This window comes from Hippopotamus amphibius, chromosome 4, assembly GCF_030028045.1.
Source record: "Hippopotamus amphibius kiboko isolate mHipAmp2 chromosome 4, mHipAmp2.hap2, whole genome shotgun sequence".
Lineage (NCBI taxonomy): Eukaryota > Metazoa > Chordata > Mammalia > Artiodactyla > Hippopotamidae > Hippopotamus > Hippopotamus amphibius.
In genome coordinates, this window is record NC_080189.1 from 51,927,671 (window position 1) to 51,950,159 (window position 22,489).

At 42.7% G+C, this 22,489-nt stretch overlaps 1 protein-coding gene across 9 annotated transcripts in view; it reads left to right on the forward strand.

The window, feature by feature from the left end:
• Positions 1-636: 636 nt before the first annotated feature.
• OSBPL3 (oxysterol binding protein like 3) overlaps positions 637-22,489 on the forward strand; it is a 182,803-nt gene continuing 160,950 nt past the window's right edge. For 5 of the 9 annotated variants that reach the window (XM_057731334.1, XM_057731342.1, XM_057731341.1 and 2 more), the window contains exons 1-2: positions 637-910; positions 18,981-19,026. The gene's annotated coding sequence lies outside the window, so the exon portion shown is untranslated. Of the gene's footprint in view, positions 911-14,662; positions 14,726-15,334; positions 15,423-18,980; positions 19,027-22,489 lie in introns of all 9 variants that reach the window. The other 4 variants (XM_057731336.1, XM_057731338.1, XM_057731339.1 and 1 more) reach the window with 3 other exon arrangements.

The window sequence follows — 22,489 nt, forward strand, 5'->3', positions numbered from 1 at the left end:
AGAATAAACAACCACACGCCCCTCAAGTCTCCTCCAGGGACCCGGCACCAATCTGCATCACTGCCTCTGGATGTCGGGGGCACAGCCTCCCGCCGGATCCCACGGGGATTCTGTCCTTCATCATCCTGTGTCTGCAATCCTCCCTTCACCACGTTTTCTCTGTTCTCCATCCCTTTGGCTCGGTCTGAATTCCTCAAGAGGTCGGATCCTCTTTGCCTTTTCGATCAGTGTGTCCCCCGAAAACATGTCCTTTCACCAGCCCCTCACGCGCCACCCTCACCTCTTCCTCTTTCCCTGGCTCGGAAACGCCACTCCACAAACATTTACTGAGCGCCGATCGCGCGCACAGAGCGCTCTGGGCCGCCGGGAACCCTTTCCCCCACCCAGATGCAGCTCTCACCTCCCTCCATCCTTCGCACGTGTCGGGAACCCGGCGGCCCAGCTGCGTCATGGAATCGGTGCTCCCTCCAGGTACATCGTCCCACCTCCTTCCCCGGGGGCGACTCCTGATTGGTGGGAGTGTGGGTCACTCTGCCGTCCCTCCCGCCCTCCACGCGTGGCCCCGCCCCAGGGCGGGCTCAGGCTGCTCCTCCTCGCTCCCTCCCCAGGCTAATCGCCGCGCGGCGCGCGCGGAGAAGTTCTGGGCAAAGTACTGGGAACTCGCTGTGCCATCGTAGCGCCCGCGAGCGCGGCGGAACTAGGGGAGCCTAGCGCCAGGCAGCCAGTGCGCGGCGCGGGCTCTGGCCCGGACGGCGGGAGGCGAGTGTCTCCTGCGGCGGGTGCGGGAACTATCAGCTGTGCGTTGCTGGGGGACCGAAGAAGCCGGGTTTGCCTCCTCCCGCGTCTGTGGACGAACCCCGGAGCCGCGCACCGGGGACCTAGGCGGCGTCCCCGGCGGCAGAGTGTGCAGGTAAGCCCCGGGACGCCCGCCAGGAGGGTGCTGGGCTGTGTGTGTGGGGGGTGGGGGGGTGGGGGGAGGCGGTGGGGCGGGCTGTGGCGCGGGATCAGAAGGGCTGCGGTTTGGGCAGGCTGGAGTCTGCCTCCTGTCGCCGGGGAAGAACCGGTTAGTGGGGCAGCCCCAGGTCGCCCTCGGTGCCGGCCTCCCAGGAGTTAGAGCCCGAGTGCTGCCCACCCCGGGGTGCTGTCCCGAGAGGCACGGTTTGGCCGGGATTGATGGCGAGAGGGCGCCTAACCTGGGTCGGAGCGCCGGAGGATGCGGCGCCAAGGGCTTGTCCTGGGCAGCCTGGAGGCGCGGCGCCGGGGCGGGAGGCACAGGAAACCAGCTTCATTGGGCCGAGTGCGAGGCTTCACCACATCCGCGGGCTAGGGCGCGCCGGGGGGATCGGGAGACGCTGACCTTGCAGGCTCCGGGCTCGCCCGCCTCCCCGCGCCCGGCCTGCTCCGCTCTCCGGGCCCCCGGCTGGGGGCTGAGGGCACTTGTGCCTCCGGCCTTCCCAGCGGTCTGGGAAGCGTTTGCAGCTTCTAGAGTCACTAATGGGCATTGTCGTAGATCGTCCAGATGTTTCTTAGGCCGGGGCGCGCCGCCCTCTTTCGGTAATGCAACTTGCCAGGTGCCTTCTGCACACTTGTACTCTCTGTCCTCCGTCTCACGAACGACCAGTTTCCTCCTTAGCCAGGACTCTGAGCTGAGGGAGCTGTGAAGCTGTCGCTTTAGATCGGTCTGGGGATTGCGCTGAGGTGCAGCTGAACGCCCCCCCCCCCCCACCACCATGTTGCTCTGACCCTCAGAGTTTTGAGTACTGGGATGAGGGCATTTAGAGAGACTTGAAGCTGCAGCTGCAAAAGAGATCCATCCACAGACAAGTAAAGGTGTAGGTTTAACTTTTCATCATCCACACTCTAAGCATCACACTAGGTGAGGTCCCCTTTCTGGCCCAAGGAGACCAACTATGCAGGCCTGGGCTGAAATGCATCCAAGCTAAATGACCATCCCCTCCACCAGCATGCTACCACACCACCCTGTTTGGGGTTCCTCATAGCACTCATCTCTCTCTGAAATTATGTCCTTGGGCTGTTACTGTCTGCTTTCCCCAACTAGAATGGAAGTTCCAGAAAGCAGAGACCTTATCTGTCTAATCCGTCACTCGACCCCCAATGTCAACATTACCTGACACACAGTAGGTACAAAAGAAATATTTATGGAATGAATGATGAAAACTTTTCTGTAAAATATGAGGAATGGTGATCTCAGCTGGTTTTGATTTTCATGTTTATTCATTTTTTTTTTCTACTGGGAAATTGAACAAATACCAATAACTGCTATTAATTGAGCACCTACTAAGAGCTGGATAGGTACTAGAAACTTTGTATAGATCACCTCATTAAATGTTACGATAGTCTTATTAGGTAGGTATTTCTAACCACATGGAAAGTTGAGGCTCCAACGGGTTAACCAATTTTCCCAAGATTATCCTGGCAGAAATAGAATCCCAGCTCATTTTCTCTCTATTGTGCTGGGCTGCTTCCAAGAAACTAAAATATGGTTTCCACCATTACAGCCAATAGACATTTAGTTTTATTTATAACAAAAGCTATTGCTTAGCCAAAAGAAGATTTGTTGTTTTATGATTACTGAGATTTAGTATCAATAGTAGCTAATAATTATGCTGTAAGCCAGATACTACCAGGCTGCCATAGGCTGTGTTCTTTGATCTTCACTGTCTTGATGGCAGTGCTGTGAGGTTATCTCCATTTCACAGATGAGGAAACTTGCAGCCTAGGTTTGGGAATCTGCCCAGGGTCAATAGTAGATTGCTGAGTTAGATTTTTAGTAATAGTCTTTCTGACTAAATTTTTAGCTTCTTCCATTAGACTGAAATGACTCCTGCTCCCACTATTTAATTAGATAACTCATTATGATAGAGTTCAATGATACAACATATTAAAGTCACCTGAGGATGAGCTACAGACTTTCCATTGCCAATAACAAGTGTCTAGTTAAACTATTTTCTGAATTGTTGAGACTGTCACTGCCATGGATTTTTGTAGTTGAGCTTATGATTTGTGGACCTGGTGGTTGAGGCACTTTTAATGTAGGAGGAAAGGAAATTCTCCTTTTATTCAGATTTAAATTCACTTTCACCTTAATCTAAAGAGAAATCTGATGGGTTTTACCTGCTGTGGTAAATAAACTTTGAACACAAGTAATGCTTTCTGCCTCTTAAGGAAACTACTGGAAAACCAGCTAGTACCTCGGTTCCTATCTGTAGAATGGAGAGTTAGAAACCACTGCTAGTTCCAGAAGCTTCTGCAACAACCTTTTAGCAAAATAACTACATTTCAACTCTTTGTTCTCTTGTAGTAAAACTGAGGGCAAGGAGAAGTTAACTAAGTATGTCATGGTTACCACCTGAAGGGCTAAAGGCAAAATAGAGGATGAGAAGGATTTAGAGATCCTCTTTTTCTTCTGCTTCATTCCAGGTTTAGGGGTAGTATAATGTTTTTCCTTGCATGAGGACCTGGATAATCCACAGTTTTGTTTATATTGTGCCTCTCGGCAGTACTATATTTTCTTAATTGTTAATTCTATTTTAAGAGTACTCCACGGAGGGTTGGAGAATCCTTCAACCCAGAACACCCACAGAAATGATGGGACTCGGGCACTGAGGAACATGAAGGCTGTTAAGTTGAAGGAGCCTTCAGAACTGAGAGTTGTTTATAGTTCCCTGTGAATTCCTTTCCTGTCTACGTCTTATTCATCAGCTTTCAGTCCCCTTCTCTGGAAATGTCCTTCTTATCTTCCCAATCACTACTGTTTAGACTGTATTTATGCTCACCGCAGCTCGTCTCTCTCCTCCGTCTTGTCTTTCACATCCATCCTTACGGTTGCCCCTGCACCATCTTGGCCCAGGGTCTTAGGGACTTCTTACTCTGTCTTAACATAGCTTACATTGCCTCCCTCAGTCCCGCTTTCATATCACAGTCAGGTACATTCTTTAGATCCTGTCATTATATTGCTGAAAATTCTTGAGTGGCTTATATAGTTAATAATAATATATTAATAACAGCAGCAGTAGCTGCTGACCTTCTTGTGCCAGGTTTTGTCATGAGTGCTGTACATGAATTAAAAATTGTGTTTAATCTTCAGAGCGACACCAAAGCAGACACTGTTATTATACCCCCAATCTCCAGATGAGACTAGGAGAAGTTAAGTTTGCAATTGCTTTACCACTAATACAAGATGGAGCTGAGACTCAAACTCCCAGTCCTTTCTCTCCCCATCTAAGGTAGCCTCCTTAGCCTAAAGTCGGGATCTGGAAGCCTGGGCTCAGCGTCTGCCTTCACCCATCATTCCCCAGCCTGAACTGTATTCAGCAGCAGGGCATTTTGCCTGTGCTCTTATACTCCTGTTGCTTAGAAAGCTCTTTCACTGCCTCTCCCTGTGAAACTCCAAGTCTTTCAAGGCTGAACTCATAAACCAGTTCTGCCAAAATCATCTCTCTGAACTCAGTCTCTCACAGCATTAAAACATACACAGGGACTTCTTTGGCGGTCCAGTGGTTAAGACTTCGTTCCCCAGTGCAGGAGGTGTGGGTCCCATCCCTGGTTGGGCAGGGAGCTAAGATCCCACATGCGTCAAGCCCAAAAAACCAAAAAACATAAAACAGAAACAATACTGTAACAAATTCAATGAAGACTTTAAAAAATGGTCCACATCAAAAAATCTTTAAAAAACAAAGACAAAAACATACACACTCTTCAGCACTTTGTTTCTTTCATACCCACCCCCCACATTCCTCCACCACAGGGCCTCCTGGCCTAGTTATTTATTCACATATATTGCCTGCCTTACTAGATTGTAAATGCCTTGAAGGGAGGACTAGTATGTATTCCTCCTGTTTCTGTCCCTCACATCACTAAGCCTGGTATCCTGTCCATAGTAGGTGCGCAATTAAAAAGAGAAGAGAAACAATTGTATTTGGTTATTATATTCTGTTAGAATATTTTGTGAAAAAAGTAATTGGAATGTGGCATTTTGTTTCCTACTTTTTGATCCACAACACTGTAATACCTTCATCAATTTATGATGAAGCAATAGAAGTGCTAATTATTTAAACCCAAAAACACCTATTCTGGTTGTTTTCACCTTGCAGATATTGCAAGGAGATCTCAAATCCATAAACAAAACAAGCATTGTCTGTAGGGTAAATATCTTGCATCTTATATACACTATTTTTTTTTTCATTATTTTTTTGGGGGGTACACCAAGTTCAATCATCTGTTTTTATACACATATCCCCATATTCCCTTCCTCCCTCAACTCCCCCCCTATTTTTTCATATATGTGGTAAAGTTATTAAAAATGTATTAAAACTTATGGAATTGAAACTAAGTTTCTGTCAGTATTTTATTGATCAATGAATATTTCTCATTTTTAAACCTGATTTACTAGATCTGCTATGAATCACTTCTGGCTCATAGCTCATCACTTGGCTCTACGTGTTCCAGTCACATTGAACTAAATTCAGCTCCACGCCTGTATCCCCAGGGCCATGAATAATATGCTCTGGCCTCCCAGTTTCTGTATGAAGTTCTGTCTTCTTTATAATGTCTTCCTCCTCACCCATGTTCACCTAGCTGGTTCCCACTCATCCATCACATTTCAGCCTGGATGTCACTTATAGGAAGCCTTCCTTAGCTGCCTCCAGGTTGCCTGTCTGTTTTGGAGGGAGCAGTTATCATACCTTTTTTTTTTTCTTTTTTTAGCTCTTTATTGGAGTATAATTGCTTTACACTATTGTGCCAGTTTCTGCTGTACAACAAAGTGAATCAGCTATGTTTATACACATATCCCCATATCCCCTCCCTCCCACAACTCCTTCCCACACTCCCTATCCCACCCCTCTAAGTCATCACCAGTCATCAAGTTGATCTCCCTGTGTTATGCAGCAGCTTCCCACTAGCTATCTATTTTACATTTGGTAGTGTATATATGTCAGTGCTACTCTCTCACTTCGTCCCAGCTTCCCCCCCACCCCGTGTCCTCAAGTCGGTTCTCTACATCTGCATCTTTATTCTTGCCCTGTCACTGGGTTCATCAGTACCATTTTTTTAGATTCCATATATATGAGTTAGCATACGGTATTTGTTTTTCTCTCTCTGGCTTACTTCGCTCTGTGTGACAGACTCTAAGTTCATCCACCTCACTACAAATAACTCAATTTCATTCCTTTTTATGGCTGAGACAGATGAATGGATAAAGAAGATGTGGCACATATTTACAATGGAATATTATCATACCGTTTTGGAACTGCTGGTCACTTGACTGAATCTTCCATGAAACTACTGACTCATTTGGCTTACGTTAGAATCACCTAGGAATCTTAAAAAATTTTTCCCTACCTAGGCCCCGCTCCCAAAGTTTCTGAATCAAGTGGCTTGGAGTGAAGAGGGTTGGTCCCTGGAAATTTTTTAGAGGTGTTTTCTCATTCTGTGCTATAGCTGGATAGTATTCCATTGTGTGAATGTAACATACTTTATCCAGTTACTTATTTTTTATAAAAGCTTTATTGAGATATAATTCACATTTCATACATTTCAGCCATTTAAAGTACACAGTTTAATGGTTGTTAGTATATTCACAGTTGTGCAACCATCACGTCATCATTAATTTTAGAACATATCATCACCCCCAAAAGAAATCCCTGCCCATTAACAGTCTCCTCTCCTTACCTCGCAACCACTGATTTAACTTTATGTCTGTATGGATTTGCCTATTCTGGACATTTCGTGAAAATGGAGTCATGCAATCTGTGGTCTTCTAAGTCTGACTTCTTTCACTTAGCATGTTGTAGTTGAGGTTCAGCCCTGTGCTAGCACGAGTCATTGCCTAATACTGCAATGCTTCACTCCTCTTTATTGCCTAATAACAACCCATTGTTTGTACAGGCCACGCTTGATTTATCGGTTGGAACTGGTATTTTGTTGAAAGCTTCCCCAAACAATCTGAGTGTGCCGGCAGGAGTTAAACCGGAAGTTCCTTTGAGTCTTGCCCATTCTTGTGTCTTGGGGCTAGACCAGTACCTGGCACGAGGTAGATGTGTGATAAACAGCTGAATGAATAAAGCATTTTACTAAAAGTGTGACTTCTCTTATGCCAATATCATCAAAAAATGTCGCCATTAAAAAGAGATCCTCAGAGTTGATTGATTCGATCCCAATTTGAACAAATCCACTGTTAAAAAAAAATTAGGAGACAATCAGGGAAATTTGAACATGGATGAAATGGTGCTATTTTTAGGATTTGCTTTAAAATTTCCCTGGGGGCCGGGGGGTGGAATATAGAGGAAACAAGGCTGTCGGTGAGTTGACTGAAGTGGGGTGATGAGTTCATAGCGTTTTTAAGGCTTTTCCCTCTCTCTGCTGTCCCCTGGGGCAGCCATTGGCTACATGTGGCTGCAGTGCCCTTGAAATGTGGCTAATCCTTAGTGAGATGTACCGTAGGTGTGAAATACACATTGAGTTTCCAAGAGTTAGTACAAAAAAAGTATATAAAATTATCTCAATTTTGTATTATTTGCTTACATGCTGAAATGATAACATTTTGGCTACATTATGATTATACATGATTAAAACTAATTTCACCTGTTTTTAGTTGGCTACTTAAAAAAATTAAAATTGCGTATATGGTTCATGTTACATTTCTCTTGGACTGTGCTGCTGTGTACTTTTGTATACGTTTGAACTTTTACATAGTAAGTTAAAAAAAATTGAAGACATCTGAATTTTTTAAAAGTCTGAAGCAAAATAGTTTTCACAAAGAATTCCTCATATGAAAAGATTGGAAATATTGATTTGTTCAAAGGTGATTCTTTGTAGAAGCTTATAACAGGCAGACTCTAGCCTTCCAATGTCATTTTGGGGCTTGCTTCATCTATGAGAAATTAAAGAATTCTTTTATAATAAATGGGATAGCGACATGAAGGAGTAGAAGAATTGCTCCTTTAGTGATTTGCCTGATTCATTTGTTTTGAAGTCGATGAAGTATTTTCTTCATCTTAGAAAAATATGGAAAATGCAGTGGTAATTTCATTGTTTTTAATCATACTGTTTATACCCGGAAGTGAAATTTTTCCTGGACTTACTTTATAATCACTCTGCCTAAATCTATTTGTTTGGGAGCCAGAATATGATTGTTTCTAGACTCCCCAAGACCCCTGGCATATGAGTGGAAAATGATTCTTTAATAATAATAATAATAATGTGTGGATTTAAAGCTAAGAAACAAATTGCTTTCATATAAAATTTCAGATGAGCATTCTGTCGCTGTCTAGGTGTCTGTGTTTACTCACAAAAGAATAGCCGAGGTAACAAACCCAGTTCTCTGAGGGGATGTAGGCTAGATGGACAACCCCAGAGGACATTATTCCTCATCTATGATTTCTGAGATTATGAGACAGTGGACCTGAATTGAAACATAGCTTGAATACAAGCAGAGCAGAATTAAATTGCAATGAGCAGCCAAACAAGAGATCATCAGAGGATCTGTGACTGCCAACATAAAATCACGTTTACTCTTATATTTACTCTCTATGGTTAAAATGTTAAAATGTTTGTTTTTTTAATTTTGTGTGGGTCAAACACTTAATATAACATTTCTCCACTTGTTTATTAAAAGATAGTACTATGAAAGATTCCCATACTTGTTTTCTATCTTGATATCAAATGCTGTAATATGAGAAATTTAAAGTTATAGTTTGTCTTATAAAACAAATAATCCTCCCGAAATCATTTGTGGTGGGCAGTGATCTGAAATGTTTAGAAGCAAAAGCTAAATCATGTATTTTTTTAATCTCACAAACATGATAAAGCTTGAAGTAAACGCCTCCCTGAAATGAAAGCATGCAGTATGACTTTCGTCCATGCGTTGTATGAGTACTCGTTAAACATGCACTGTGTGCCAGGTACCAGGCTGGGTACTGGGAATATGGTGATGAATTAGACAGATGTGGAACCTCCCTTCAAGGAGATATTAAACAGTCACAGAGAATTTGTTAATTACAAGTGAGGATCTGTGGCTCCAAGGGAATGAGTCTGGATTTTGATTGGGCCCCTGGAGAGAAAAGTTCCATTTTTCTGTAGGTCATGATTCAGGGTGCTGATGGTCTGAAGAGGAGGAGGAAAGGGAATCCTCAGAGGGGGATGAGGGGAGTGAAGTCCTGCCCTTTCTGTGTCTTTCCGCCCATTGCAGGAGGCTGGGTGGAACTGAGTAGGCGGAGGGTTTAACTCCTCTCTGGAGGCTTTGAATTGCTCTCTGTGATGATACACACAGGTGTGTTTATTCGTTATTGGGAATTGAATCCAAAGTTGAGTTTTTACCACCTTTGTAACTGAAACCAAGTGAAATCTAACAACCTGTTCTGCAGCATGGTCATGGAAGCAGCTTAAAGTAACTTGCTGGCTCCAAATGGAGTGTAGCTCTGTTGTCTAGCATCTGAGATGAAGTGGATGAGGGGCACTTGAAGGCCTCAAAGAACGTAGGGAAGACCCACTTGGGTTTCTCTTATGGATTCAGAGCTGCGTCAAGCAGATTTCTGGTGTATATAGAATTAACTGAAGTGTCCTTTGGAGCTTGCTGGGGTCTTCAGGAGTGGGGAACCATCCTGACTTTAAAGGCAGTGGCGATAACTGCAAAGAACAGTAATCCTAGCAACGGCAGCCAGTAGCCGTGGAGCACTTACTGTGTGCCAAGGTAAGTGCTGTACTTACACTACCTCATTAGATCTGCCAGTGACGTATGAGGTGGCTCTCAGCATAACAGTTTACGATGACAGAATAGAGGCTGGGGAGCAATTACTTGCTCTTTAGTTGTCCAGCATCCATTTACCCTTCCTGATTTCCATTTGAGGAATCACTTCTTGCCTTAGGGCCTAGAACAAGAGGCCCCATCCTCCTCGGCGGTGGGTGGCCCTGGGAGCCAGACCGGTCAGATGCCTCTTGCTGGAATCTGGGTCCAGTGCCAAGGGACATGGAGATTCTGCTGTTAAGGGTGTGTCCTGACCCAACACACATTCTTGTCTGCAGGGCATTGTTGTAGTCTGGCTTCAGGTCCCCTGAAGCTGTGCCAGTGCTTGCCCCTCCCCCCCCCCCACTCATTTCCTGAAACTGATATTTTCCCAGTATGCTTTTTTGTTTCTTTCAGTTGCCAGAATATTTTCTCTTGCTTCCACTCAAAGAACCCCAGACTGTCACAAGCCTAGAGGGGCTTGCGTAGTCTACCTACGTCGCAAAGGGACCACATAGCAGAGCTGGGGTGTAGTTGGGTCATTGACCAGGGGACCTCTCCGTGTGGTGCAGAGCACAGGAGTGGAAGACAGAATCAAAAGATGAATCCAGTCCCCGCAGTGCCTCTGCCTCTGTGGCCTTGAGCCGATCACTGCCTTCTTAGGCTGAACTGGATGGACAAGATGAAGTCTACACGTACGTAAAGGACACCCAGCTTGAGAGGATTTCCTCCTCCATGAGATTTTTGGACATGTGACTGTGTTCATGTTTTCAGAGTCTTGCAGTTTGAGGTTTGAGGTGTGATCTGAGGCAGTGATTTTCAATGTGTGGTTCCATGAGTTGCTGTATCAGCATCACCTGGGAACATGTTAGAACCACAAATTTTGGGGCCCCACTGAGGACCTATTGAATCAGAAACTGAGGGGAAGGGCCCAGCAGTTTGTTTTTACAAGCCCTTCGGGTAATTTTGATGCTCACTAAAGTTTAGAACCACTAGCCTTAAGGCATTTTCACTTTATTAAAAACTATTATGTATAATAATTGATTAGCCACAGCCTCTGCTCGCAAGGAAAATTCCTCTGGTTGCGGGAGACAGTTATAAAAACACAATGTGAGAGACAAGGAGGGGTGTAAGTTTTTAACACTTGCTGTAAACAAGGTGTTGAGGTGTGGTGGGAGCCCAGAGAGGCGATGAGTGACGCTTTTACAGAGAAGGGGATATCAGAGCCAAGCCTCAAAGGATGTGTAGGATTGAGACAAAGGAAGGGAATGGAGAGCTAGGTGAAAGGACACTCCAGGCAGAATGCAGATGAGCCAAGGCCTAGCTTTTTTTTTTTTTTTTTGATTGAAGTATAGTTGATTTACAGTATTGTATTAGTTTCAGGTTACAACTGAAACTATTATTACAATATAGTGATTCAGTCTTTTTATAGATTATACTCCTTTTAAAATTATTGCAAAATAATAACTCTAATTCCCTGTGTTGTACAATATAACCTTGTTGCTTTTCTATTTTATACTTAGTAGTTTGTACCTCTTAACCCCCTACCCCATCTTGCGGCTTCCTGCTTCCATCTCCCCACTGATATCCACTAGTTTGCTTTCTGTATCTTCCCCTCCCCCCCCCCCCCCCCCCACTGTGCAGCATGTGGGATCTTAGTTCCGCAACCAGGGGTTGAACCTGTGCCCCCTGCAGTGGAAGCATGGAGTCCTAACCACTGGACCACCAGGGAATTCCGTGTTCTCTGTATCTGTGAGTCTGTTTCTATTTTTCTGTATACATTTGGTTGTTTTATTCAAGGTGTAGCATTTTAAGGAATGCTGAACTCTCTAGTTTGATGAGAAAGACTGTTTTAAATGGGAAAAGTGACAGGATATGAGAATGGAGAGGTAGGGTGGGGCCCAAATGGAGTGGATCCTGAATCCCGTAGTAAGGATTTGGACTTTATCCTGTGGACAGTGGACAAGGAGGTGACGTGGTGGGAGCTCTCTTAGAGAAAGTATTTGTTCTAGTGGTGGTAGAGAAGGTCAGAGGCTGGGAGTACAAGCACGATGAGACCAGAAGTAGGGTGGTCACAGTGGGAGGAGAAAGGAAAGACAATGCAGAAATATTGGAAAGTTAGAATGACAGCCCCTAGGAACTAGGGGATTGGGGGCCAGGGTTGAGGGAGAAGGCAAGGATGATTCTATGGGAGATAAATGGTGCTGGTACAATCAGGTGAAAAATAAAGTTGGAGCCTTACATCATGCCTTACATCAAAATAAATTTCACATGGATCAAAACTTTAACATTAAAACAACTAGGAAAAAAAATAGCATACCATTTTAATAATAATGGAGATAGAAAAGCTTTTCAAGATATGACACAAAACCCAGAAGCTATAAAACAAAAGATTGATTCATTTGACTGCATATGATTTTTGCAGGGCCAAATTTTTTTTAACTGTCCAAAGATGATCAGTAAATTTAGGAAAGTAATTGCAATTCATGTCACAAAGATCTAATTCCATTAATATATAAAGAACTACAACAAATCAATAAGAGAAAGAACAGTTACTCTAGAGGCAAATAATTTGAATAGTTTACAAAAGTGCATACAAATGACTCTTAAACATGTGAAAACTTTATCCTCATTCATAAAAAGAGAAATGAGGGGCTATTTTTTCACCTATCAGATTGGCAAATGTAACAAAATATGGTAACACTGTTGGCAGAGGTTTGAGGAAACAGGTATTTATGATGGATGGAAATGTAAATTGGTCCAAGCTCTGTGTAGAGCCTTTGGCAGTATCTATCAAAATTGCAAACACATGCACCCTTTGAACCAGCCATAACAGTTCTGTGAATTTAATCCTACAGATAAGTAAATGTACACGATATATGTGCAAAGTTATTTATTGCAGCATTGTTTGAATAAAAGGATTGCAAATAACCCAATTATGCATCAGTAGGAACTGGTTAATGAATAATGGAGCAGTTAAAAAGGAGGCAGCTCTACATCTACTGATTTGTAACAATCTCTGGGTTAAGTTAAAAAAAAAAAAGCAAAATGTAGAATATATAGGTTTATGGGCTACATACCATATATACCAAGGTATGTATGGGATGCTTCCATGTGAGTAAAAATATATTTATAGCTAATATATATGTACACATACTCATAAACTGGGGAGTGGGGGTGGGCTGAAGCCAGCTATCATGGGCTTGTGAGAACCAATTGTGTATGTCTCTCCCCAACTCCTTGGTCAGTGACTTTGAGGTGGTCATTTGAAAGTGGCCAAGGTGGGAGTATTTACACCATGGCAATTGGCAAAGGAAACAAATCTGGGTTTTGGGTTTTTTTTTTGTTTTTCCAGAGAGCTGGTTGGTAAACATTTACTAGTGCTTCCTGTGTATCATAAATATAAAATATCTCTTGAAGGCTGTGCAAGAAGTGGGTTACATCAGATTCCCCTAGGAAGGGAGAATGGGAGATAAAGGGACAGTTGTGAGATTTAAATTGCATCTTTGGAATTTTGTTCCAAGTAAAGGTGTTACACATTCTGCAGTAAATATATGAAGCAAACCAAAAAGTAACTCCAGAGTTTCAGACTTATATGTGACTATTATTTTAAGGTGTCATTGACTACCATGGAAGAAAATGAATAGAAAGATAAATAGGAGTTAGGGAAAAAGGATGCTTTTGGTTTTCAATATGCTGAGCTTGAAGTGTGTGGGTGCTGTCAGTGATGCCCTGCAGATAACTCAGACGAGAGGGCAAGGCTGGGGGTCACTCCTGGGAGTCGGCATTTTGGTTGAAATTATGGCAGTTGAGGAGGTTCACAAGGGAGGCCCAACCTGTCCACCGTTTTGGGCTGGTCCCAGAGGGGAAGGGAGATGCATGTGGTACCTTGAGGAATGCCAAACAAGAGGGAGGTAGGGGGAGGGTAAGTAAGTCACAGAGGTGGGAGGACCTTTGATGATAATCATAGCAGCGTTCTTTCATGCATTGTCTATAAAAAGTGAGCATTGTCTATAAAAAGTGTCCTTTTGAGAGAACATCCTGATTTGATTCTCACAGCTGCGCTATGGGGTGGGAATTACTTCCATGATCGCTGGTGAATGGGGGAGGAGGGTAATTCCAAAGAATAAACCGGGAGAGAGCTCCTGGGAGGGATGTTAATAGAGTGGGACCTTGACATGTGGAAAGCTTTTAAAGGTCAGGCAGAGGAGAGTGATGGGCAGTTGCAGACCCACTGAAAATGTCTGAGCTAGGGGATGTGCTTTCATCGGTGTGGCTGGTAGTCACATGCAACAACCAAATGTTGTATTCTTGGAGCACTTACTGTGTGTTCACTGGTGGGGGGGGCAGGGGTGGTAGGAGGCAGGAAAAATTCCCATCAAACGTTGAGGCAGATCATGGAGGTGGCCGGTGACTACAGGTTTTTAGAGTGTCTGGCAACGGGAACTGTGATGGCTCGTGCCACTTCACTCTTTTTTAATTTATTTATTTATTTATTTATTTATTGGCTGTGTTGGGTCTTCGTTGCTGCACATGGGCTTTCTCTAGTTGCGACGAGTGGGGGCTACTCTTCGTTGTGGTGCGCAGCCTTCTCATTGCGGTGGCCTCTCTTGTTGCAGAGCACAGGCTCTAGGTGCGTGGGCTTCAGTAGTTGCGGCACATGGGCTCAATAGTTGCGGCTCACAGGCTCTAGAGCACAGGCTCAATAGTTGTGGTGCACGGGCTTAGTTGCTCCGTGGCATGTGGTATCTTCCTGGGGCAGGGATTGAACCCATGTCCCCTGCATTGGCAGGCAGATTCTTACCCACTGCGCCACCTAGGAAGTCCAGCCACTTCACTCTTAGTTGGTTTTCTGACTCAAGCTGCCTTTGTCTGTGTGGTGGCATACTGCTTATCTTTTTTCTTTTTATCTGTCAGTATAGAATGGGATAGAGGCTATATTTTCCAGATGACTGTGACTGGGGAATAAGGAAAGTGGAGGTGAGTGAAAGAATGATTATTTGTTGACATATATTTTTATGTGTACGATTTATTTATGACGTGTGGTAAGAATTAATATTCCTGTCTCATAAGAAACATGCAAATCCTCCTTCTGTTCTTTAGAAAGACACTGTGTTTGTACCAGCAGTTCTTTTACCTTGCAAAAATACACCTTGCAAAAATACATGTACAGACGGTGCAAAATTTCACCCTAATTAGGTTTCCAGCTCAGTCTTTCTCTAGCTCATTGTTGTCTTGTTTGTTGTATGTGTGTCATTAGGGATAATACCAATAATGAGGTGTCAAATAGGAAAAGGATACTAGTTGTGGCCTAAACATGGTTCAGAAAAAGGACTGCATGGACTTCCTCATGCCAGCCAGCTAATTAACCATGCTCCTGACTTTTAATTCCTGTTTTTCTAGGCTTTGATCTCATAGCCAACATAGCATTCCAATGTGTTACTTTCAGTTCTGCATCATTTGTTCCTTGATTGAGGACCAAGGAGCCTCTTTTGTTCTCTTGCATCCAAAGGTCTAATTTTCATAGATGTATGTAGATAAGTATATATGGGTGTTTATATAAGATAATCTGTCTTTTCTGACCCATAGATTAAGACACCTTTGTCTGACAAATGCCAGGAGCCAGAGGGACAGGATGTTGGAAGTTGGGTCTCAGTAAAATGTGTGGTCTCAAGAGGTGCCCGGATTTTCCTTCATCGCTAAGAACTTCACAGATGAGTTGTGCAAAATAACCATGCTCTTGGGTCTTGCTCTAGCTAGTTAACTCATGCTGAGGTTTAGCATGTCATGTACTTCCCTATATGCCTGTGGATAGTACTGTTTCCCCATCTTACCCCTTCTCCCCAAAAGAGTTGTGTGAGAATTAGCTATGTGTCAATAGATGTGAAGGGGGTTCTGGAGGAAACGAGAGCCATGATTGCTCGCTGTGCAGGAAGCCAGCTAGAGGAGTGTGGCCCATGTGAATGGGACTCACAGTTATCTGTCAGTTTCTCTAGGGTTCTAAACTTCAGCAGCACCAGAATGACCTGCAGGGCTGTTAAAACAGATTGCTTGGTCCCACCCCAAAGTTTCTGATTTAGTGGGTCTGTGATGGGATCTGAGATTCTGCATTTCGAACAAGTTGTCAGGTGATGCTGATGCTGTTGGTCTAGGGACCCCTTTGAGAATTCAAGCATTGGTGCCGCAGGCAAAGAACTCAGTCTCAGCCAGCCCTGAGTTCACATGGACTTGGGGAGGAACCAGAGAATTCTGGTTCTCATTAGGTTATCATAACCCCCATATTTTAAGTAGCATTTCCACATTTGTAAATTACTTTAATATACTTTGCTTCTCACAACAAAACAAACGTGTGAGGTGGCAGGACAGGTATTACCTTGTACATCAGACTGGGGACCTCCAGTAAGGTGAGGGACTTACCCAAAGGGCAAATGGCAGAGCTGAGCCTTGCGTCTAGATTTTCTGAGTGTAGTTTTAGTGTTCCTTTTGAGTTTCCAGTGAAAACTTAGCGATCATCTGCTCTGATAACAAAGTTTGTTTTCATCACCCCCGAACACAAAAACAGCTTTTTGTTGTAGAACAGTTTTAGATTCACAGAAAAGCTGTGAAGATAGTACAGAGAGTTCCCATGTGCCCCACACTCAGTTTCCCCTGTTATTACTATCTTACATTAATAAGGTGCATTGGTCAGTTAATAAACCCATACTAATATATTATTATTTGTTAACTAAATTCTAAACTTTATCCAGGTCTTCTTAGTTTTTACCTAATGTCCCTCTTTTATTCCAGGATCCCATCCAGGGTTGCATATTATGTGTAGTCATCATGTCTCGTTCAGCTCCTCTTGGCTGTCACAGTTTTGTAGGCTTTCCTTGTTTTTGATGACCTTGACAGTTTCAGGGCATACTGGTCAAGCATTTGTAGAATGTCCCTTGATTGGGATTTGTCTAATGTTTTTCTCATGATTAGGCTAGGGTTATGGGATTTGGGGAGGAAGACCACAGAGGTAAAGTGCCATTCATTGTGTCGTGTTGAGGGTACTTACCATCAGCGTATTTTATCACTGTTTATGTTGACCTTGATCCCCTGGCTGAGGTGGTGTTTGTTAGGTTTGTCCACTGCAGAGTTACTCTTTCCACTGCCCACTCTGTGCAGCCCACACCTAAGGATTGGGGAGTTATGTTCTACCTCCTACGTAAATTATTTGCCATTCTTCTGTATGGCAGATTTGTCTCTCCTCCCCCATTTATTGATGTATTCAGTTAATCAGTATTTATATCGGTATGAATTCATGGATACTTATTTTATACTTTGGGTTGTAATCCAACAGTACTTTATTTATCTTAGTGCTCAAATTGTTCCAGCTTTGGCCAGTAGGAGCCCTTTAAGTTGGCTCCCGTGGCCCTTTGAAATAAGCCTATCATTGTTGATTTTTTGGGGCATGTTCTTACTTTTCTGGCACTACAGGATGCTCTAGATTCATCTTGTATAATTCCCGCTCAGCCCTAGAATCAAGTTTTTAATGTTGGTCTTGATCCACTAAGTTCGTTTCAGTATCCACCTGAGTCACAACCCACAGTGGAAAAATACAGATCCATTTCCACCTGTCACTTTCAAAATAAGGAAATCAGCACCTTGAAAGGTGCCATGGCTTATCTGGGACCACAGGTAGTTGGTAGCAAAGCCGGGGCCAGAGTCCCACCAGATCCAGGTCCTCTGGACTTGTAGTCCTGTGCCTTTTCTACCATTCTGTGCTGGCACATTCTATATTCAGAACCTGAGTCAGCATACTCCCTCCCGCCTCACCCACATCCTTGGGTGTAGGCATTTAGATGTGAACTCACCTGGATGTGCTACTGTCTACTTAGGACAGAAATCAGCAAAAGGGGGACAAAGGGTACTGGCCAGATTCCTTGTGGACATGGCCTCAGCGAGTCTGTTTTCCCATCAGAATGGGGTTTTGCAATGGTGAAGAAGTAACAAACCCACAGGGTGTAAGTGCTGCCGTCAGCACTTTGCAACTGAGCTTTGACCATATGACTGGCCTCTGTTTTGTGGAAAAGTGAGGGCAGAGGGAGGCTTGTAGAATCCATACACTCTTCACTTGGATTCTCCTCCTTTCCATGGGGGAGGCAGAAAAGTGAATTCAAGCAGAAACCCCCTCAAATTTCACTTCATCCTATTAACGAACTCCTGGCATCCACAAAGAACTGAACAGACAGGTTTTTGGTATTCTGAAGGCCCAAACAACCTGGTATTAGGATCTGGTGCGGATAATCCGTTAAACCAAAAAACTTATTTTCCTTTGTGGGAAGAAATAGTTCTGTCATTGAGAGATTCCTAAGACGCAGGGAGTAATAAAGACAAACTTATGTCATACCAATTTCTCAGAATGTTCCACTTCAAAAGATATTTTTGGATTTTTTCATAATTGATGGTGGGTACTCTGGCTGAAGAATTATTCCTGTAAAGGGATTTAAAGGAATAAGGCAGTAATGATGTATTAGGGCATTTTGTTGCAAGCAACAGAAATCCATCCAGTTTAAGGACAATTTAAAAGAAAATTTATTGGCTTATGTTGCTGAAAAGTCCAAGAGTAATTCTAGCTTCAGGCATGGCTGGATCTAGGGGCCCACATCCTGTCATCAGGGCCTTGTTTTTGCCATTTCCTAGCCTGTTTTCATCTGGTTTCATTCTCAAGCCAGCTTTCTCTATGTGAGTACCTCTTAAGAGCTGACAGCTTGTTTCCTACATACTAAACAGCTCTATTCTGCAGATGCTCATTGCCTTTGACTGTCCCTGCTTTTGGTCATGCCCCTAACCCTGAATCAGTTACTGGGACCAGAGTTATCAGGGCTGTCACTGGCCAGGTGTGGGTCAGGTGTTCTCTGTGGATCCAGGGGAAGGGATGTTTCCTCTGAAGAAGAATGAGGTGCGGGTACCAGAGGGATGAGTTGGATGGACAAACAGAAATAATGGATGTCTGTCTTTTGCAGTGTTGTGAACACTCAGGGTAAATACTTGATGAATGAGTAAATGCTCAGCTCTGATGCTGTCCATAGGTTTGTTTACTTAGCCCCTTACCAAGCTACTCAGTTATTTTTTGGACTGGTGAGTTCTTATGGAGAGGCCTTCCAGTCATTCCTTGATTAGCGTACTCACGTGAATTGCCAGCCCTTGTTAGGCCCTAAGCAGATGCTCTTGCTGTCCCTGTTGCTAATCTCAAGTCTAATTTCAGGTGATGGCGAGCTGATGGTGATCTATCTTTGAACCTGTTTATCCAGGTCAGTGTTAACTTACTTTTGGTTTTGGCTGAATGGTCAGCATAGATGTCTTGAATAAATCTTCTTTGCAATATTAAGGGAAATGAGGTAACTTCTGATCTTTCTTTTTCCCTTGGTGCCATTCCTAGCTCAGGTCATTCGTGGTTAATTCTAACCCTACCTTTTATAAGGGGAGAGAATTTTTTTTTATTATCACTACATGAGCCAAGAATTATTAGTTTCAGGTTAAAAAAATTTACTTGGAAGTTTGATTAGTCAAGTCTCTTGTTTGTTTTCCTTCTTGCTACTTGCTTTCTGCAAATTTCACTGTTTATTAGCACCTTTACCTGAAGGTGGACAGGATGCTAAGATCAAGAGCTGTGATTAAAACCTTGACAGCATCCCACCTTTTCTTGTTGTTTCTTTTTGGAGGGGCTGCCTACTTGGCAGTGTTTCTGTGCAAAATCAGTTTTGTACCTTGACTAATGTGAACTACTGTGGATTATCTGTGAATTTCAGTTAATCATCTTTTTGGTATGTCCTTTTACACCAGGAGGTTGGAAAGTTGGCTGCAAAGTCACCTCTTTCTGGTGGTTGCCTTGACTTCTGATCTTTTCCCTTTGCCTTCTTCTTGAGTCCAACTGAGATCAAGTTAGAAATGAATTAGTGCCAGGTTCAGAAAAGAATAAATGTTTGGGTCTGCTCATCAGCCCCAGAGTGCCTGTTATTTTGTAGTGCCCAGCCAAATAGAAAAGCGTTTTAAAAAATCTGTCTCCATTGACACTGATAATTGAATTTATAATACATTGATTTTATTTTGTCCATGTCTGTGTTTCTTTGAAGCACTGCTCAACCAGTTCAGTGCCATCAATTTTTCTTTTCCTTTTTAAAATCTCCAAAGTATTTGTATCTGGGCTATGGTCAAGTTTCACAAAAACCATTTTGATGAGGTTTCTCATTCATTTATATACTACATAAAAAGCAGGGCATGCCTTTGTGTTGTAGGAGTATTTTTAGAAGACTAATGAGGTGGAAGGATTTGTGTTTCATTTCCCTTGGTTTCCCTCTATTCAGACACCTGCGCTTGCCATTAATTACTACTCCCATGGCGCTCTCTCTTTGTCTCTTGTGCAGTTTCAAAATAATATTGGGAGGGAAGCTGGGTTGCTGAGGCACATGTCTGCATTGGAATAAATAGTTGTTTTTTTATCTTGGTAGCTCTCAACAGAAGTCTTATTTAAGAGTAATTGTTATTTTGGTACCATTTTCAGGAGGTTTTGTTTCGTTTCATCTTTTTTCTGGAATCTTTGCTCATTCCCTATAGCTGATCTCTGGTCACTTCATTTTTTTCCTTAAGCAAACCATTCTGAATACCATTTGTGGCTCCTGCATTGTTTTAGAAATAGAAAACTGCTTTCTCTGGATCTCTTTTTGGTAGTAGGCTCTTGGGTCAAACCAGTGCCAGTCAGTTGGGTTTGCAAAAATGGCTAATAATCACCATAACATTTAAAAAACATTTATTCACGAAAGGTATTTTAAAAGGAATATATTCCCTTTTGGAGGTTTAGCCTATTGCTTTTCTTTTATTTTAGGTAAACTTTTTATTGAAATGTAACATACATGCAAAAAAGTATACAAAGCACAATTGTATCATTGAATAAGTTTTCACAGGATGAACACAAACCTGTGTAAATAACCAAGCTGAGAGTATTACCTGCTCCTTAGAAGCCTCTTCTTGTGGTCCCTAGTCCCCACTCTATAGGGGTCTCCTGATTTTTGACACCATCCGGTTACCTTCACTGGTTTTTGTATGTATGTAAATAGAATCATATAGACCCTTTAGGTCTGTGAGATTCTCTCACATTTTGGTGTGAAGTTGTAGTTTGTCCATTCCCGTTGCTGTTAAAATAATACTATAATTTATCTATTCTGCTATTGATAAATAGGTTTTTCCCATTTTATGCTATTATAATTAATGCCACTGCCAACATTCTTGTACATAGCTTTTTGCGAGCAATGTATTTTTTTTTTATCGAATATATAACTAGGAGTAGAATTTCTGGGTCACAGGGTTGCCATATGTGTGGCTTTAGTTGGTTTCCCCAAACAGTTTTCTGAAATGGTTATACCATTTTCCTCAGTTTATGAGAATTCTGGTTGATCTATAGCCACACCTGACATTTTCTGTCTTTTTCATTTTAGTCATTCTGTTGGATGTTTAACGGTATCTCATGATTTTTTTTTTAAATTTTATTTATTTATTTATTATTTTTGGGGGGATACACCAAGTTCAGTCATCTGTTTTTATACACATATCCCCGTATTCCCTCCCTTCCTTGACTCCCCCCCGCCCCGAGTCCCCGCCACCCTCCCCGCCCCAGTCCTCTAAGGCATCTTCCATCCTCGAGTTGGACTCCCTTTGTTATACAACAACTTCCCACTGACTATCTATTTTACAGTTGGTAGTATATATATGTCTGTGCTACTCTCTTGCTTCGTCTCAGCTTTCCCCTTCACCACCCGCCCCCTCCCAAACCTCGATATCTCATGATTTTTAAACTACATTTCCTTGATTAGTAAAAAGTCAACCACCTTTTCATGGGTTTACTGGACATTAGTACATTGCTTTAAAAAACACTTTGATCTTACTTATGTTTTTTAGTCATTTAAGTCATAAGCAGGATTTCAGTGTTAAAACAAAACAAACAACATTGAACAAAAAACTTAGAAGAAGGATTTATCAGCATTAAGTTGTAATATGAAGTTCTCGGTCAAAGAGCAAGTCTGCAGAGCTTCACTATATTTTATTATCCCTATCATTTACAGAGTTTTGGAAGTTTAAGGACACATACAATTATTAGAAAGTCACAGTTTTTTATTTCTAATCCAGTCTTTCACCCCACGTTAATTGAGTGAATGTGTTGGACATCATAGAGGATGCTAAGATGGAGAATTTGGTCTCAAACTTTAAGAAGCTCATGTATATTACGTGGCAGAGTGAAATGATGCTGTTATGAAGCTCTAACAATGTGCCTGGGTATCATGAAGAAGGAAGGATTAAATCCTGCGAGAGGAATACAGGAAGATTTCATAAACATTGAAATGCCTTTGAGCTTGACTGTCAAACATTTTTGTGACTAGAGGTGGAAGGACTAGGCATTTCCCAAAATGTGGTCCATTTGGAGAATAGCAGGTATTTCGGGATGACTGGATCCTAGGACACACAGAGGGATATAGAGGAAGAAAGTAAAAGAGAGTGAAATAAATTTTCTTGATATTCAAGAGAGACTATCAATAAAAAAGGACCAAAAAACTCAATAGAAAAAGCAAATTAAAACACATGGAGATGCCAGTTTTTGCTGTCCTGCTGGCTGAGATTTAACAAGGTTTGACAAGAGATTATAATGACAATTGTGTGGAGAAATAGTTTCCATTTATAGCTGGAAGGAGAATAAATTGCTGTAAACCTCTGTGAAGGACAGTG